The sequence below is a fragment of the Stegodyphus dumicola genome, chromosome 8, assembly GCF_044657685.1.
Source record: "Stegodyphus dumicola isolate Sdum_Otavi_A_Nest chromosome 8, ASM4465768v1".
NCBI classification, from domain to species: Eukaryota; Metazoa; Arthropoda; class Arachnida; order Araneae; family Eresidae; genus Stegodyphus; species Stegodyphus dumicola.
The window spans coordinates 67,235,746-67,257,488 of record NC_140775.1 but is presented as its reverse complement, the minus strand read 5'-3'; positions in this window follow the sequence as shown (position 1 = coordinate 67,257,488).

The window sequence follows — 21,743 nt, the reverse complement described above, 5'->3', positions numbered from 1 at the left end:
GATTCTATCCTTTGGTATGGGTGCTGTCATCTGGTCTGCTGGTTTAGCTAAATATTTTTGGCAAATTATACAACCTTTTAATGCTTTTTTGACTAACTGTCGTCCTTTAGGAATCCAGAAGCGTGATCTGACTTTAGCTAAAGTCGCAGCAATTCCTCCATGCATTATCTTCTCATGTTCTTTGCATACAATCAGAATCGTTAGTCGAGAATTTTTAGGTAAGATTATTGGATGTTTATTATCTAGTGAGAAGTCAGAAAATTCCAGTCTTCCTCTCAACCTCATGATTTTCTTTTCATCAATGTAAGGAAGAAAATTATACAAAGGAGAATTTTTTCCAACCGAATTACCTTCTTTGAAGGATTCATATTCTTCGGCAAAAAACTTCTTTTGCTCTGATCTTATCCAGAAATTTTCTGCTTCTTGTAACTCTTCAGCTGTGAGAGTTCCTTGAATGTCGCTAGTTTTTCTTAATTTTCTAATGAAACGTAAATATGCGACTGTACCATAGGCTTTGACACTTGCATCTGAAAAGCAATGTAGTTCGAGATTTTCGACATTAACGTTCGAGTGCATGAAAAGGTAACGAGAGATGGAGAATTCAGCCATTTGAGGTAGCTCTTCACACCATTCAGAGGACAAATCTTTAGGTAACGGTTCATCCCAATCTATTTGTGACAACCAAATCTTCTGTATTAAGCACTTTATTCTAACTGTGAAAGGTCCTAAAATTCCAATCGAATCGAATATCCGACCCAACACTTTTAGAAGAAATCGTTTTGTTTCTATTGGTTTAGATGTGAAAGACAATAAGTTCCGAACATCAAAATAAGTAAGTCCTTTGAATTATCCCATGCCATACCTAAGACCATACCTAAGACTGCCTGACTATAACATGCCATACCTAAGACTAATTTAAATGGGAAATTTTCTCTATTAAAATCTTCAGGATTTTCATCTGGAACGATACCCTTTTTTACCCACAATTCATGTAATTGTCTCGAGTTACTATGCCATTTGTGAAGCTGCATGCTTGCTTCCTTAAATATTTGGACCGATTCTAGACTCGTAGTTAATGCTTCATTGGTCGTTGGTTGGCTTCAATCACATCATCTACATATACGTTCTCGTTCAAAATGTTAACCGTTGTAGGATAAAGTTTATTATATTTTTTCAGATGATGTTTAATGGTAGCGGCTAATAGAAATGGACTACTATTTATTCCGAATAAAACTCTAGTGAACCTATATATGTCAGGAGAAATGGTTTCATCATTAGGGAAATCGGAAAACAGAAACCTGGTTGCGTCTCGATCTTTTTCATGTATGAGAATCTGTAAAAAGGCTTGTTTTATATCTGCGGTGAAGGCTATTAGATTATACTGAAATCTTAACAATATTTCGAATATTTCAGGGTATAAATTTGGCCCAACATGTAGACAGTCATTTAAAGAAAAGGATCCTGGGGCATGCGATGATGCATCATAAACAATACGTAATTTACTTGTAGCTCGATCCTCGCGTATAACTTCCCTATGTGACAAGTAAAACACGACATCCTCTTCATTTGAAATTTCTGAAACTGGTTCGATAATATTTTGTTTTAACTGATCTCTTAATACGTTCCTGTATTCGGAAAATAGATTAGGATCTTTTTTAAATCGTTTTCTAAGTCGATGAAATCTTTGTTCTGCGTTTTCTCTATTATTATTTAGATTTGATGTGTCATGTTTCCAAGGCAATCTAACTTTATAGCGAGAATTTTCATATGTTATATTTGATTCGAAATATTCGACGACTTCATTTTCAGTTGAATCGAAGTTTTCCTTCTTATCAATAAGTCCTGAGTTTTCCAAGTCCCAAAATTTTATTATTTGTTTGGAAATCAAATCTTCCCCTACAACTGCATTGAAAGCTGAAGAGACATCATCATCATCTTTTCGTCCATGTAGGCACCAACCGAAAATAGTTTCCACTGCAACAAGATTTTTGCTTAAGTATTTAACGTGTCCCATTACTATGTTGTAATAATAATCTGCACCAATTAGAATGGCAATAGGTTTTTTACAATCGGGAAAATCTGCGAGCAGCAAATTTTTTAATTGTCTGTTTTGCTTAATTTCTTCTGATTTAGGAGATGGAATATCTGTACATGATATATGATCAGTTACTAATAATTCAACTTCTATTCTAGAATCGGGAGAACTTCTATGTTCTAAAGTTAATTTAACTACGTCATAATTTTTTTTGATGGGAGAAGTATTCCCAAAAGTGTAGACAGTCAATTTTTCTTTTCTTATGACTTCGAGGTTTAACCTATCCGCTAACTCGCGAGCACAAAAACTTTTCATACTTCCACTATCCAAGAGAAGTCTGGCAAACACCTTTACCTTAGCTGTTTTAACTTTTATCGTGCAAGTCTGTAAAAGAATTGGGTTATTTGCATTACGTGAAACGGCCGAAACAATTTCTTCTTTCTGTTCCTTAGTTTGTGTATCATTTTTCGAAATTGATATACTATCCTTTTTATCACTTGGCGCATTTTTAACTATCGAACTGGATTTAAAACATATGGCTTCTGAATGTTTACCTTTGCAAATTTTACAAACTTTAGTTTGGCGTTGCCGGCACTGTGAGATTTTGTGTTTAGGGGCCAAACAAAGAAAACAACGCGCTTGTTTTTTCAAAATATCTCTCTTCTCATTAACTGTAAGGCATAAACAGGACTCTGAGTCATGGTTTTGAAAACAAAAAATGCAGTTTCCATTTGATGACGCGGCTGCCATAAATTCATATGTGGTGACAGTTTGTTTATGTTTCGGCGTCGGTGGATATCTGTTAATACCTTTCATTTCCGGTTTTGACTTGTGTGGAAAGGATAACGAATTAATCTTTTCTCGCGATTCTATTTCTAATCGGAGAAAGTCTAGAAATTTGTTTAAATCATAGGTTGAAGGATTTTCAGTATTTGTACGATGAAATTCTAAAGTTATATCGTTCGGGACAATTTTCATCAAAATTGGAATAAACATGTTGGAATATGTTTCTGGTTTCACACCGAATGCTAAAAGGCTTCTGACTTGAACGTTAATTGTATCATAAAGTTTTCGCAATTTTGCCACTTCACTTGAACTTTGAACGGGATTTAAATTTAAGAGATTAGAAATGTGTGTATTGATAATAAGATCACTTTGACCGAATCTATTTTTAAGAATGTCTATAGCAGAGTCATAATTAGCCTCTGAGATTGAGAGACCTTCTATGGCTGATGCTGCGTTTCCACACAAATAAGTTCTCAAATAATTAAATTTTTCTGTCTTCGAAAGTGTAACATTGTCATGAATAGTGACCTTGAATGAATTCCAAAAATTCATCCAATCGTTATAGTCTCCGGAAAATTTGTGAATTAAGAGTTTGGGCAATTTCACATTGCCTTCAATCTGTCTTTTGGTTTCAACTTCTGTAGATGAATTATTTAAATTCGTGTTGATATTTTGAGTATTGTATTTCCTTAAATAACGGTTGATTTTAGACTTCGCTATTATTTTATCGTTATATTCCATAGAAGTGTGAATATCTGAATCTAATTCTGATTCATCTTCAATCAAATTTTGTATTTATTCATTTAAATCATGTAGTCCAGTTTCTTTACTATTTAACAATTCCAAACAATTTTCTAACTCTTCTTGATTTTCTTCTTTTAAATACTCATCGACATTTTTAATAATTTGAGTTACAGAAGCACGTATATGTGCTCGATTCTTAATTAGTGTCTTCTGTTCCATTTTAATAAATTATCAAAGGAGACTTACCGTGAGAAGTCTTCGCTTTCAAAGCTAATCCAAAAGGCGAAAAACACAAATTTTCAAATTAATCAGATTCTTTTCTGTGACCGATGCACCATTATGTAACGAAAGTTCTAGATCAAAGTCGAATCACTCATAATCCAAAAGACGAGATGCATGGCCTGGAGGGTTTTCCATAGAATTTTAATTAAACTTAATATTTACATATATACAATGTAGGCTAAAGTGCCTGAATCGAATATTTAAGGCTCAAAAGGCAAGAACGGAATAGTTCCAGCTAAAATCTAAATCGAATTCTATTGCGTAGTGCATCAAAATTCTACCTTCAAGAAGAAGAATATTTTTTCAAGTCACGTGTTCAGAAGGGGAAAGGTTAAGTAAGCCAATAAATGGACTCCTAACGCCATCTCTTGGCGATATCAAAGAATATTCCTTAACAGTCATTCCCTGAATAATGCAAAATGCGTCATTTAATAAAATAGGAAATCTAAGTTTAGCATAGAGATTACATAAATAATAAAAACCACAGTTTTAACAATCCCTCAATTAAAAATAAATATTTTTCGTTTCAAAGCATATTTGGAAAGGTTTTTGATAATCAGATTTTAGTTGAAGCAATTTTTTATGTTCCTATAATTCCTACGGATGAATTCCGTTGTCTTATTATTTATGATTGCTAGACAGATAAATAATTATTTCCCTTGACCTTCGAATGAAACAGAATTTTTAATCTTGAAATGATTTTGTACTTTCCTGTTTCTTTCCTTAGATTATTAATACTGTATTTATTCATTTTAATATATGCATTTTTTAATTATTTGAATCTTGGAATTTGCTTAAGAATCTGCAATTAATGAGATGCATTAATAACGCACTTCATCGTCAAGTAATTTATTAATTGTACAGGTTTGCCTGAAAAGGTAAAATTTAAGGAAGATCTTGAAATCTCAAATGTATAGAAAAATGAGAAGAAAATACCTGAGTTAATGTACTATTTCCAACTGTATGAAAAGCGTAGATTCTCTGGAAATGTTCTAGAAGTATTTGCATTCTCCTGTCTTGATCAAAATACAGAGTAAGGATATTGCAAATTCTATGTTTCATTGTTAGACTCTTAAACGTATTGCACTCTAAATCAAATATCCAGATTACTAAATTCATCAAATATGCAATTTTAAAAAGCATTGATCATATTTTTATATCTCACCTTGATGTGTGTGGAATTGCTATTAAAGACATATCTTACATTTAAGATCGCCAGTAGTTGTATAAGTTTAAAGCCTGGCTTTCTCTTTAACTTTCAACTGCTAGCAATATTATTAAAATAATCTTCAAATTCTAATTTTATGACTTCGAAAAATTAAAAATTACTTGATTGAGTGGCGACAGCAGAATTATAACCACTTAATTTTAAGAGATTTAGAAACAATTAAGAAATGAGACGAAATTCTTTTTATACTTTTCTATTATCAGGACTGGATTCAGAAATGTATGTCTGCATGTTATACATGCGTGTATTTGTGTGTACACATACATACATGCATAAATGCACGTAAATGTATCTATCCATAATAATTGGTCTTAAACATACATTGGTGTAGACAGGGTCGCCCACTTTCAGCTTTCAAAAACTGTGGAAATTTCAGAATGAATGATGACCACAAATAGCTTCAGTGGATGGTATACATTCTTATACTATTGCAATTAATACATCATATGAAATATCAATTTCACTATACGCTGTTAACTATAGAAGAGTTTGCCTGAGTTAAGATAAAGATGGGCTTTTCTAAGAACAACACATTTTGATGATAGAGTACTACTTAGCAACGCATTCTTACTGTTAATTTTTTGTCATGTACATTTAAAGATACTTTGAGAAATTATAGTGAATCTAAAAAGACAATGATTTCTGCACGGTGACCTGATTCCGAATTATCGGAATCATTCATCGTAAGAAACTGATGTGGCGGCTCCTTTCTTCTAAGTTCGGATAAAATGGCAGAAGTCATGAATGAAATATTGCAATCACCAACAAATTAATAAATTAATAAAAACATTGCATCACAATTATCTGTATGCATTTTGAAGTAATGCTCTTTCATAAAAATTTGCTTTGCTTGGGAAAATCTCATCTCCATCTTTCACCAGAGAACGGGTTTTTAAAGCTAATAAAATAAACTACAATTGAGATTTCAAGTAATATTTTATTTGTAGGCGTGTCATCAGCGAAACGATTTGCAATTGCCATTAATGTCAGTTTTAGAATCCCCATAATGTTTGAAATTTTGATGTTAGCAACTTTTATCATTCGGTATTTTGCTTTCTCAAAATTTGACTACGTATTTACATACAGAAATCTAGGACTTTGCAATAAACAATAAATAATATTATTATTCTTCAGTTGAATATTTGATCTTCAATGATTTTGATTAACAAAACATTAACATGATTTCATAATTTTTATTAACATAATTTTGATTAATATAATTCCATGATTTTGATTAACATAAACTAGAAGTGAAATTTAAAAAAGGGGTTGAATTATTTACAAAAATATATCAGTGTCATCCATTGAAACAATTTGCTAATAAATATCAATTTTGAAATCTCCATGTTTTTCGAAATTTTTAATCATCCGATATTTTGCTTTCTCAAAATTTGACTATGCATTTATATCTGGGAATCCAGAACTTTGCAATAAACAATCAAAAACGATATTATTTAGCTAAATAATATTTTCTATTCCTTGAATTTGATTAACGTAATTTTATTAACATAATTCTATGGTTTTGATTATTATAATTCTATGATTTTATTAACATAAACTAAAATTGAAATTGTCAGTATTACGTTATGCTAAATTACTTGCAATAGTATAGAAGTGTCGTCAATAGAAACAGTTTGCTATTAATATCCATTTGAAATTTCTGTGTTTTTAAAATTTTATAAGAGCGACATTTATGATCCGTGTATTTTGCTTTCTCCAATTGTAATTATGCTTTTATATCCATATCTAAAATATCCATACCGCGAATCCATATCTCAGAAATAAATAAATAATAATGTTATTATTTGTTGAATGTTTGATATTCGACGATTTTTGTAAGTATAAAATTTATGATTGTTATTTAAAATTCTAATGTAACTTTTGTGAGTTTCTGCTGCGCAATTTAAATCGGTTGAAAAGAATACATATTTTAATGTTTTTTTTTTTTTCAAAACAAGGAAAGTCATTTCAAAATCATCCCATTACATAAAGTAAAATATTCTGTTTTCTTTGATTATTATATCTTATTTTTTTGGTCATCTTTCAGATTTCATAGAGTGATCCCTCATCCTCGTTCTTTAATTAATAACATCAGATTTCTACTTTTAAACCAAAGAAAATCATTCTTAGGAGGTTTTTATAGCAATTTTCCTCGGGAATAATACATCATATTCGGTAGAAGTCAAAAACTTGGGAAAAGACATGACTTATAACCTGCCAGTCGTTATCTATGACCGTAACCATAAATCATACCTTTAGGAAACAAAAGATAGGATAAATTAAATTTTTGGACGAAGTGTATTGTTATCTGCGTTTTAAAGCCTTTGTTATGAAGCAGTTTTTACGACGTGTGTTTTCATGATAACAACGTGCATTTTCTTGTGAGTTTCAAAATGTGTCCAATAGAATATGGAAATAACCCGATTCCCTCTTTTTTTTTACATGAACTAAATTTGGAAGATAAGTGATGCTATTAAAATTAAAGAACACATTATTTTCTTACATTGGTTATGAATAAATTTAATCTTTCTTTTGAAGCAAATATATATGTGAGTGGGTATGGTCTCATTTTTATGGAAATAAACTGAGTTTCTTAATGACATAAATATATCTGAGAAAAATGTACCACAAAGAGCAAAAGAAAAATATATTCATGACAAAATACTAGTGTTATTAGTTTAAAATTATTATGAGCTGAAACTTTTATTTTACTTTCTTCAAAAATCGAAACATGCAATAAAATAATAACTAAAGTTTTTTTAAATTATGAGGAGATTTTGGAATAAAAAAAGTCTTTTATTATTCACATTTATTTATACAATGAAATCACTAACCAAATCTGCCTGAAATAGTTTGAGAATTCTTAAGATTACGAAGGTATTGCTATTGAATAATTCTCCACAAAGGTTCGTATTCTATGATTTTATTAACATAGTTTAGCATATCTTCAAAGGCTTATGAAATGTTCATGCTCTGGGATCGAGCGCTCGAAAAATATAACCATTTTTTTCTTGTCAGATGATCCACATGAGCTCAACTCGATAAGACAACTTCATTGTTATTAGCGTTCGTGCAAACATAGGCAGAATTATATGGTGTTTGAGAAAGCATAAACAAAGTATTAAATATTTTCAGAATAAAATCCAGCCGAATATTAGATAATGCACAAATGCATATTATATTAGTATAAGTATAAGGACAGTATTTTGCATATTCACTAAGAATGGCAGCATGATAATCTGTTCTTTCTAGTCTATACTGTTAAAATCTGTGCGCATCTGTTTATTTGTTTTTTCGTTTGTTTGTTTGTTTCGACATCATCTGCTCCGTAACGTGGGCAGTTGAAATCCGGAAAAGGTACCCGTGGATTTCAGAAATTTCTGGGAAGCCATTTCGTCAATTTTCTTCTTCGCGCGACTTCAGCCGAAATATTAATTAAAAACTCTGAAAACACTCATTTCGCTCTCATTTTTCCGAGTGGCAGAAGTCGTGCACGGTGGAGATCAAAATCTGCTTTATTTCGAAAAGTGTTGCCACTGCTCGCTTTCAAATCGTGGAGCCGTTAATCAAAAATTTGTATGTTTTACAAAATATGAAATAAAAATATCATTTCCAAACATTTAATATATTACTTAGGATTCCAAAAATTCGTGGGCAGCCATTTCACTATTCTCATTTTCGTACGACTTTAATCAGCAGAGATATTAATTAAAAATGCTAATTTTCACACTAACTTTAACAAGTGGCAACAGTCTCGCGGTTGTAGATAAAAATTGCTTTATTTCAAAAAGTGTTGCTACTACTCGCTTTCAAATCGTATACTTTCTTTATCAAAAATTTTTATTTTTTACGAAATATGAAATAAAAATGGCATTGTCAAACATTATACATATTATTATATAAGGTCATATTCTGACCTCGAAGAAAGTACGCAATTGCGTGTGACCTCATAGTACGTCAAACATTTTCTGTTGGCAACTTTTTTTCTTTCAGGTTACTGTAATTAACACGATATGTTACCTGCCACATTAATTCTTTTATTGATATTGAGAAAAAGTTATTGTAATACAATAAATTTAAATCATGACAGCATACATATTAACATGAGTGTCAAACGTTTTTGTGTCCTGCTTTAGCAACAAAAAATTATTTAGGAATTGGTTGTTCCTATGGAAGAATGAAATGATTTCATTCATACTGAAATGTTTTCATACATTTGCTTTTCAGGGTTACGTCGAACTTATAAATTTTGCTTTGGTTGTAGTACTGTCATTGGTGGGCTTACCCGCTGGTGTTATATGTTCTTTGAAAAGTAGTAGATAAAGCATTGTGGCTTATGTTTTGAAAAGAAGAAGACAGAATATTTTTATTCCACAAACAAACGTGATATTTAATGATCTCTAAATTAGTCGATATATGAATGTTTTCTCTTGTTGAATGTTCTCTGATAATAAGTATGCATGACTGAAATTAATGTAAATATTTGGTTGTAATTTGATTTTTATGTACTTCTGTAACAATACTCTATGTTTTAATTTTCTTATTTAAAGAACCCACCATATATTCCCTATTATTACATTTATCATTCTTTCATTTCATTGCGCCTTTCTGTACCTTTTCCCCTTTTGGAATGATACTCTTTCGTACGTATCATATAAACATTTAAAATAATGATTTCTGATAGGCTTGTACGGGTGTTCCGTAGATATCTGTTTGGATAATAATCGTACTGAATTTACATCCCAGTATTTATGCAATTAATCATATTGAGCAACATGTTGTGGAAATTTGTGCAACACATCTTAACAATCCATACTTTGTTTATTTTGTAAAAACATGAAAAAATAGAAATAAGTAGTCACTTTAAAAGTCACTTTAAAAGTCTTTATATATTTTATAAGAAGCTTATTTCTTTAAGTGTTATTTCAGAATATACGTTTCGGTTGATGTACAGCAATTCTAGCTTTTCTGTATTTCCCAGCTCTACTTCTACATGAATGAATTTGAAATTGAGTTACAAGTTGTTGGCAACCGCCGTCGATTCCCCTAGCGCGTGCGCATGATAAGCAAGTTCTCTGCTGCGAAATACTTATACTTAGTTAATACGCAGTTAGCCAAAGTCAATGGTGAGTATTGCACGTAAGCGAGAAGTGCTAAGTGCTATGTAATATCAACATATTGTGTAATGTCATATTTCTACTCTGCTGTACAACGTCTTCATAACTTAAATAAATGTTTGTCATGTATATTGAAGACGTCATTTTATTCTTCATAGGTTATGGGCCCAGATAGCGCTTAACTGTGCAGTCCAACTACCATTGTAAAATTCTTTCGGGAAGCCAAGCTGCGCCGATTGAAATAAAAATGGCGACGACTAATACAATGTCAATTGAAAAGCTAAACAAGGACAACTTTGACACGTGGAAGTTGCAAGTGGAAGCCATACTGATTAAAAATGATCATTGGGACTATGTAACTGGGAAAATTCCGAAACCAGAACCTGGTGATGAAAAATTTGCTAAATGGAAAACTACTGACCAAAAAGCACGAGCGGATATAATCCTATCCATCTCACCCAGTGAAATTCCACAAGTAAAGAATTGTATAACAGCTCACGAACTGTGGAGTAAATTGCATTTTATTTACGAATCGAAGAGACCAGCTAGAAAGGCCACAATTTAAAAAAAATTGATTTTTACAAAAATGAGTGATTCAAAACAAATGAATGATCATCTAAATGATTTTTTCATCCTTGTGGACAAACTGAAAGAAATGGAGATAAACATTGCGGATGATTTGCTTACATTATTGATTTTATATAGCATACCGGACTCTTATGAAAGCTTTCGAATAGCCATCGAATCTCGTGATGAACTGCCTTCTCCAGAAATGCTGAAACTTAAACTATTGGAAGAAGCTAACGCTCGAAAAAATAAAGATTCATCTTTTTCTGAACCACAACATGCGTTCTATTCAAAAGATCGGGAGTACACTCAGCTACCGGTTTCTAAGCCGAAACCAGATAAGTCTACAAACCGAAGACAGTATCCAGACAGATGCAACTTCTGCCATATCTATTTGCATATAGCATCGGAATGTAGTAAGAAAAGTAAAGAAACTAAAAGCAAACGCTTCAGTGAAACTGCGATGTCTGCAGAAAATCAGAATTCCTTGGAGCAAGAAAAAGCCGTATCATGCACTAATAGTAATTCTAAAGACATTTTTTGTCTGGATAATGGTGCAACATCGCATATGTGTAACAGCAAGGAACTGTTTCAAGAAATTCACGAGGTAGGTGATACTTATGTTAAATTAGCTGCTGATAAAATTGTTAAAGCTATTGGAAAAGGAACTGTGAAATTTAAAGTTCGCATAGGTTCTAAAACTGAAAATATCAAACTAAAAAATGTATTGTGTGTACCTGATTTGAAAAATAATTTAATCTCAGTGTCTAAAGTAACTGAAAATAATCTTTCAGTAATTTTCAAAGAAAAATGTGCTCAAATAATTAATTCTAATAACGAAACAGTAATTTTAGCTAAAAGCGAAAATGATCTTTATTTTGTCATGCCAATATTTGAATCTGTATCAATTGCTAAAGAAATAGATCAGTGACATATAAGATTTGGCCATTTAAATGAAAATGATCTTAAAAAACTTCAAATAAATAACATGGTTAGAGGTCTTTCTTTTTCTCAAAATGACTCTCTTTCTACTTGTAAGGTATGCATTCAGAGTAAACAAACCGCAACCCCCTTCCCAAAGAATCTGAATATAGAAGTACTGAATTGTTGAATCTAATTCATTCTGATTTGTGTGGTCCCATGAGAACCGAATCAATAGGTGGATCATTTTATTTCGTAACATTTATCGATGATAAATCTCGATATGTTCGTGTTTATTTTCTGAAATCTAAGGATGAGGTTAAAGAAGCCTTCAGAAATTTTAAAGCATCTTTTGAAAATAAACTTAACTCTAAAATCAGAAATAAGTAGATTCGTCAATCCTGCGAAATCGTCAATCCTGCGAACCGATAACGAGCTAGAATATTTAGTTAAAGACTTTAATAAATTTCTTAATGATGCGGGACTAAAACGAAATGAGCACTCCTTACACGCCAGCCAGAATGGCGTCGCCGAAAGATTAAATCGCACTTTAGTTTCAATGGCGCGATGTTTGTTATTGCAATTTAATCTGCCTCAGAAATTCTGGGCCGAAGCCATCAATACTGCTGCTTACATTCGAAATCGCTGCCCAACGCGAGGTTTAAAAGAAATAAAAACACCTTACGAAGTGATGTTTGGCAGAGTACCTGCTGTCTCTCACTTCAGAACTTTTGGCCAAAAAGCATTTTCGTTAAATAAAAGGCCAGGAATAGGCAAATTTGATATTCGATCTAAGGAATGTATTTTTATTGGCTATTCTGATGAATCAAAAGCGTATAGACTTTGGGATCCGGAAGCACGTAAAGTTATAATTAGCAGAGATGTAAAATTTATTAATGAGTTTGAAAACCGCTGTAGTTATGACTCAGAGCAAGAAATAGTCTGCCTTTCGCTCCGGAGGAAAAAATTATAAATAAAACATGTGAAAAATCATCACCTCTGGACGGTAGCGAGTCGCCACTTGACTCTGAATCTGGAAAGGAAAGCGGAAGTGATTTAGATAGCGAATCAATGCATCCTATCCTGATTAAAAGGGGGCCTGGTCGACCCAAGAAAATAAAAACAGGTTTGCCATGCAGGCCTAAAAAGGAATATCACTGTACAGTTGTAAATAAAAATGAACAAACTCAAAATGTTGTTGAGGAAAGCATTAATCCTACGGTGCAAGAAGCATTAAATGGACCATATGCTGAAAATTGGCATAATGCCATGCTGTTAGAATATAACTCGCTTGTTCAGGAAAAGGCTTGGGAATTAGTAAAAAGACCTGAAAACAAGAAAGTTATTTACTAAATGGGTTCTTAAATTAAAATATAATCACGACGGCACTATCGAAAAATACAAAGCTAGGCTAGTTGCTAAAGGGTGCGCTCAAATCCCTGGTCTCGATTTCACTGAAAACTTTTCCCCTGTTGCTAGATTAAGTTCCATAAGAACAGTTTTAGCCTACGCAATAGAACACAATCTCAAAGGTTACTAATTAGATTTTGTAATGGCCTATGTAAATGGAAATTTAGATGAAGAAATATATAGACATGGAAATTCCCGAAGGTTTTTTCGATAAATCTAATTCAGATGAGGTGTGTCTTTTAAAGAGATCATTATACGGTCTTAAACAGTCAGGACGTCAGTGGTACAAAAAGTTGGATGAAAAATTAAAATCTATGAAATTTAAATCTCTTAATTCAGATAATTGTGTTTATAGTAAAAAGACGCCTGAAAGTGAAGCTATTATAATAGTTTATGTAGACAATCTTATCGTTTTTACCGATTCTAAGCAAACGTATGAAACAATTCGCGATAGTTTAACTTTGCTTTCAAAATGAAAGACTTAAGGAAATTACATTACTGCTTAGGAATAGAATTTTACCAAAACGAGAATTCAATTAAAATTTCTCAAAAGAAATACGTTGATGATATTTTAAATCGGTATAATATGCAAAATGCTAAATCCGTGTCTTCTCCTATAGATAACAGCAAAAAATTATCAATAGAAATGAGTCCTAAAAACGAAAGCGAAATCGCTGACATGAAAAAGGTTCCATTTAGAAATCTGATCGGATCACTAATGTACCTTTCAGTAGCTACTAGGCCAGATATCACATACACTGTGAATTTCTTAAGTAAATTTTACAACAATCCGGGTAAAGAACATTGGCATGCTGCGAAAAGAATACTTCGATATCTAAAGGGAACCCAAGATCAAGGACTAATTTATACGAAAACAGGAAAACCACTCATCGCCTTTGTGGATGCAGACTGGGCATCAAATGTCGATGACAGAAACTCCTACACCGGTTTTGTATATATATTAAGTGGTTCAGCCATAACCTGGGAATCACGAAAACAACGCAGTATAGCTCTATCTTCAACGGAGGCGGAATACATGGCTCTGTCTGAGGGCGCCAAAGAAACCGTCTACCTACGTCGTTTCCTGAAAGAGCTGGGTTACAACAAAGAACACTCAACAACAATATACTGCGACAATCAAGGAGCTCATAAAATTACGAAGAACTCAGTGTTTCACTCCCGTACAAAGCACATAGACATTCGCCATCATTTTGTGCGTGAAGTATATGAACGCGGTGAATTAGATGTGCAGTACATACCCACCAGTGAAATGGGAGCTGATGTGTTAACCAAACCCCTGACTCCTGTTAAACATCAAAACTGTTGTACAATTATAGGATTGAATACTGTTTAATATGTATTTTGTTTTACTTTTCAGGAATAGGAGAATCAACGTCGAAAGGGGGTATGTTGGCAACCGCCGTCGATTCCCCTAGTGCGTGCGCATGATAAGCAAGTTCTCTGCTGCGTAATACTTAGTTAATATGCAGTTAGCCAAAGTCAATGGTGAGTATTGCACGTAAGCGAGAAGTGCTAAGCGCTATGTAATATCAACATATTGTGTAATGTCATGTTTCTACTCTGCTGTACAACGTCTTCATAGCTTAAATAATTGTTTGTCATGTATATTGAAGACGTCATTTTATTCTTCACAAGTTTAGTAAAATCGTTTAACCCGAATGGCTGTATCGTTATTGTAAATTTTTTTCAAGATAACTGCGATATATGTGAAGCAAAATACTTCTGCAATAAATGAATATTACCTTATACATTCACAAAAATGACGTAAGGTGTATTAATGTTATATTGGAAGCAGCTCTTTAGCAACTAATACATATGCATGTGATGTACCAGCTTTTGTCCGGAATAAATAGATTGGTGAAGAAATATAGATGTAGTCGTAGCTTAAATTATCATACGATAAGTTTAAAAAACAGGATCCATTTATTATTGGTCAGGAGAACTACCAGTTACAAAAATCATATTTCCGGATTAAATAAAAAAGAATTACTAATAACTTTTTGTATGAAGTTTACTGCATCCTTACATTAAAGAAAAGAACCCGATATTCCTTTTCGAGTCCTTTTATAGCCTCTGGAAAGGCGGAGCTTCCGAGAAATGACGTCAGCCTCGTCAGCCATTCCAGTTCGCTTTAAGGATCTCCAGAACATTCTATAACTGTACGTGTAGAAAAGGCGGGAAAAACAACTTGACTACGGGGCTGTGGATTTAATTCCACGTACTTTCAAATAAGAGACCGTCGCCATTAAAAAATGAAAAGAACATACAGTTAAAATTTTAAGTGTATCCTTCACTAGGGAATTGTATTATTACATGCATATTAGAACTAGATATTGTACCGTTTTCTTTGTCCACATAAATAAAGCGATTCTGGGCAAAAACGTGAACACTGTAGTTCTCAAACTTTGCGAGCTCGAAGACATATTCATGTGATATACATTTTCCCGAAACTCTAATGATTAATTTGCATTTCGCTTTTATTACATTTTTAATGATGAAAATAACAATCTTTCACTTTAAAATGTCATTGATCCCCCAGAGATTTGCAATCTTAAAGAATGTCTTTTTTAGCACGTGAGGGGGGGGAATGGTAATGAGTAATGAAATCTCAGGAAGAAAAAGCAACTTTAAACCTCCTTCTTTAAGAAATAAATCATTGTCATGACGTGTTGGCATTCATGCATAAATACTGATTGTGTTTATAATGATGATTTTTTAATAATATAGCTTTCAAAATCGTAATAAGATAAATATCATTTCACTTAAAATTCGAAATCTTTTTGACCATACAATATAGACTTTAAAAAAGAATTATTGAACAATTATCTTCTAGTCCTGTGAAACAAAACAGAAACCAGAAGAAGGCTGTACAAGACCTTTTTATTCAAACAAAATTAACAAATAATCCGAATCGGGGTACAATAAGTCAAGCACTTCTGGCGTAAAACAAATACGTAACAAATAATAATTTCAAGGTGTGGTATATTAGCCTAACAGCTCACAGTATATTTAAACTTTATTATTATTAAAAATTATAATTAAAAATCGCAGTAAAACTCTGGTTTCTTGTAAACTGGCGAGACAAGTCAAATCTCTAGAACACTCAACGCCGCTAACGCAAGTCGCCAATAATCGCAGCACAACATGGCGTGGAATTTGCTGACACGCTCTTAAACCTAACTTCCGAAACTCTTGTTTATAGTAATTTTCTATACCAAAGAGTGGGTGAAAAGAGAGTAATAGGAAAGTCTTTCAACTTAAAATGAACTATTAGTCAAAATTAAGTAGATAAACCTCACAAACTCCCAAATAAATATAGTTAGTTATCTGATAATAAGTATATGAAAGTAATTAATAGCTGTACAATGTTACTTGTATGCATAGATACTTAATTTATGCATAGCATAAATTTTAATGAATTTAGTATCCATTTAATTCAAAATAGTTACAGCCAACTATTAAGATTTTTTTAATGGGGGAAAATAGGAGTGCGTTTTTAACTCAACATATTAAATGTTAATTGCGCGATGTAAAGTATATGTGATTCAAATGTGAAATGAAATATGCAGTACAGTTAACCTGCTATCCTTTCCAGCAAGTGATTCATTTATTTACACAATGATCTGACTAGAAGCAACTATTGTTTAGAAAATGGATAGAGGACCAAAGTAGAAAAAATGTGAATTTAAGATTGCTCATTAATGATATAGGGAATTGCATTAGCAGAGAATAAAATCTACTTAACAATATCTCAATTTCTTTCAAACAAAATAAAATTTTAAATAAAATAAATAAATAAACACAAGAATGCATTTTTATGGAATATATATGATACTATAGCATACAAAATTTATACTAGAAAATAATCATACTCGTATTTCGTAAGTATGAACCCTGCTAAAAATACCCCGTAGAAACCCATAAAATTTTTTTACGGGGAATTGGCCTACGGGTACCCGTACAGCTCTGCGGGTACCCGTAGGCCAAATCCCCGTAAAAACCCACAGACAGAAACCCGTACAACTGTACGGGTACCCGTAGGCCAAATACCCGTAAAATCCCATAAAAAGAAACCCGTACGTTTGTACGAGTACCCATAGGCCAAATACCCGTAAAAAAGCATAGAAAGAAACCTGCACGGCTGTATGGGTACCTGTAGGCCAAATACTCATAAAAAACCTGTAAACAGAAACCCGTACGACTGTACGGATACGAGTAGGCCAAATCTCTGTAGAAACCTGTAGAACTGTAGGCACTATAAACAAAATCCCAGTAAAAACCCATAGCCAAAAATCAGAACTTTATATGCATATTTATTGGCCAAATTTCCATTAAAAATGGATATTCCGTAGGTCTATGCCTTGTAAAAACCAGTAAACAAAAGCATGTACACCTATACAGGCACCCATATGCCAAATCCTGTAAAAACCAGTACACAAAAGTCCACAGACCAATAAAGGTACCTTTTGGAAAAATCGCTGCACAAAACAGTAAACAAAAACCCATAAACAGAACCAATAGCATTATACCATAGTGGAGTATCCATACATAGAACGGGTATCCATATACAGAATCCCTATAAAAACAATACAGAAAAATAGAACTGTAAATCAAATTTCCATAAAACATAAACCAGCAGAAGTACATAATTAGCACTGATGAAATGTACAGAACTAAATGGCGGAGAAAGCATGTAAAGTAATTTTAAATAAAACTCAATGCGAATAAATAAAAATTTTAAAATATCCAAAAGCCTACGAGCCCGTCCTTCTTAATGCACGTCAATATTTATAAACATATTACGAAATATTTGTATAAATTCTCTTTACAAAATTTTAAACTACCATTATAATTCTGAAAATAAAATGAATAGAAAGATAATAACCAAAGTCATGATTCACAAACATTGAATGATATATGTACATATATATATGTAAGAAAAATAAGGAATATGCAAAAGATTAAATTAGCAACATAAAATTAATTTTCCTTCTCTATTCTAAAAACAGTAATCTTTCTGCACTGCATCATTTCGAGATTAATTCATGTCATATGACTCTTAGATAATTTGATGTTGTGAAAGAAACTAAAACTCAAACAGCCAATAGTAATTTTACAGCAGTATTAACTATCAAATACGAGTAAAAATGCATCAAGAACCAAAATTAACTCGGTCTGAATTAAGATTTCACCCTTAACATAACGCATTTGCTTTTTACGCTTTGGCCTAGCTGGATTGCAGTCTGTCTGCTCCTTGTTTCTTACTACACATTTATCAAAAATGTTAATTTTTGGAATAGGCATAAATAATGTGCCAACTTGTTTGTGGCTGCAACATATTTGCTGAAAGAAAAGTTGAATTAAATCTACCTCGACTGCCAAATTTCTTATTCATTGTGGATTGGAGTTTCAACATCTCTAAGCCATCAAAATTCTTGCTGTTCATTACGGATTCAGCTGCTTGTATTCGACTACAGAATCTATTACATATATATATAATATCATTTCATTTGATGGTTGCGAATCATTACTTTGACTGTATATATATTATTGATTTCATTATAAATATATACATATAGTACTGTACCTCACTGCATATATTTGTATTTCAGTTCTTTAATTGGGAAATTAAACAATTGTATTTAATCACATCAGCTTGTTTAACAATTTGATACTTAATGAGAAATGTATTGCCAAAGGATGGTACTTTCTAGCATCTGCTTAAATTTTAAGTTATCTACAATGCACTAAACCAAATTAAAAAACAAAACTAGAAGAAACCCAAATTTTCAGGAAGAGAAACATTATTAACAAGCAAGCAAAAAGAATACTGGACTTGCAAATTAGAAACTTAACATAGAGTTCGAATTTAGCATACTTGCTATCCCCTTAAAGCTCGCTTACCAATGATAGTAACACCCTGCAGCTTATTATGACACGCATACACATAGATTTTTTGCGTGGAAGAAAGGATGAATCCTAGAATATAATGTAGTGAAGAAATAATAATATACAAACACTGTGTCGACCCCTTATTTCAATACTTTGAATATTACCTGTATCTCTCAAAAGATAAATGAAACATGAAGATAACATATAATAAACTTAATAATACCCAAAATACAATAAATTGTATTGTAACAAAACGAATTTAAAAAAAATTTACAAGTTTCAACAAATACCAATTCTCAACGCACAGTTCGGGAATTAAGGAAATATTTCATAGCGTATAATGTTTTATTCCGTATCTCACTTTTAGTGCTATATAATCTTCCACAGATTTTATATAAATAAAATCTATAACATAATGGGTATTTATACTATATGTAGTTCTTGATGATCATCTTTCGTACTGTAAAAAAATCAACTCAAAAGATCAACTTTCGTACTGTAAAATTTCCATCTATGTGAATAAGTATGAATATACTCATATACACATAATTATAGTAAATAACTAATTTAATGAAACTAAATTCCTATAGAAAAATGGGGAAAGTGTAGAATGGCCCACTGCTTGGCGTGTTTTTAAGAATTGCACATACTCGGTATCCATGTACACATCGACCTATTTTCACTTAAAAAAAACATACCAGAATTGCACAAAAATGCCATTGTGCACTCCTTTGACTTTATTCATGTACACATCGATATATTTTCACTTAAAAAGTCAAAAGAAAATTGACAAAAATCCAATTCCTTTTACTATTGTAAAAAGTGCCAAAGAAATAAGTGGGCGATTCTGCACTTTACCCGAAAGAATATATAAAAATACCATTTACCTATATATATTAATAATTTATTATTACACAAGGTTTTTCATATATCATCTCAAAGAAACATAAATTTAATTAAAGCAATGCATTATTTGAATAAATTTGAGTCAATGTTATAGGTGTAAGTTATTTAGATTTCTATTGTAGAAAGAATACTTTAGAAAATGTATAGAAATATTATTTTGAACCATAAAAATTCTAAATAGTAAAATTTAAAGTACTGAAAAGGTAGCTATTGTTTTTGACAGTAGATTATAAAAATACCTCATGCTGAGCATTTTCTGAAATTACAATGGCAAATGAAATTTATACAGTGCAGTATTTAGCAATAATAACCTTTTGTAAACAAATGTAGCCATATTCGCTTAATTGTAATGACAGTAATTTTAACTGCATTTGTATAAGACTGTACAGAAGATTTATTTATATGGGTTTTCATCCGCAGAGAACAACCAGATTCTCTATGGAAGTGCTTCCGAAAATAATGTTTAAATATTACTCTAACTATATCTGAAAGCAATGCTATAACAGTGCCCTTATAAGACTCACGATCCGAAAAGCTTCGGTTTTAATTGTTTCGTAAAAACTTTCAATTACTTCTTCAAAATTCATACCCAAGTAAAAATTACTACACCGAAGTCATTTGATTATACAGCAAAACGTTCCTAAAACAATCAACTCCACAATTCGAGAAAATGACAGTTTCCTGTAGCCTGACAAAACTATGAATGATTTTTTAAGTCCTGTTATTTAATTATTGTCCTGACAAATGTGCCATTATCAGAGGTGGTCATTTAAGAAAATAACCACTATATGAGGTTTCAACTTAATGTAATTTTTTTCAAATAAATAATTCACTTTTTATACTCCCAAGACTAGTACATTTAATATTACATAAATCTTATTCACAAATCTATTTCTATTTCAAAAGCAATTTATGAAAAACACATTTAAAATTTTCTTCATCAAACTAATAATAATGAAAATTAAAGTATGCATAAAAATGATTATATGTGTTTTAACAAAATAGCACAAAATATTTAATGTAAAAATGTGGTTCTAGTCTCATACTTGTAAAGAAAAATAGACCAAAAAGAAAAAACAATGTAAGCTACTACGATCATCTAAATTTTCACATAATTTTAGTAGTGGAACAAAAGATTCCTTAAGCTTGTATGTCTTGTCTACCCCATTCAACAAGTAATAAACACATTAAATATTTCAATGTTTATTTCATTAATAAAACTTACCTTTTTTGCTCGCGAAATATAATTAGTACATTTTTTAAAACATATAAAAACATTCTTTTTGCTCTGCGACATCACATTAGTCGAAAAATTGAATCATGCAAGATCATTTTTAACTAAGGTATGGTCAAATTTATTAGTACATAATATTCAAATGATAAAGCATCTACATGAACAAGTTTTAAAAAAGTATTTCTAAACTGTAATCAAAAAAATAAATTTTCCAAAATACAGTTTCAGTAGAATGCAAAAAGTATATTTCTGCATCTGCACACTAAACCAAATTATTAAGTCTGAAATTATCACTTTTCAGTCTTTAAGCACATTGTTTTTCAGGTTAAAAGTAAAGATGGAACATTAATTTCACGCACAAAAACTCCATTTCACAACTAGTCAGTTATCAGCAACGTTCTCTCAAACATTAGACATGATTACACGTGCATGGCTTTAGTTGTATATTCATAGTCAGTGCTGGTATTTTATTATTTATTACTAATTTCTAAACAGTAAAACATAGTAAAATTTGTAATACAGTAAATCCTAGTAAATAATATATTGCATTACTACAACCACGAAGAAAATAACACCACCATCGCACAACAATAACTAGAG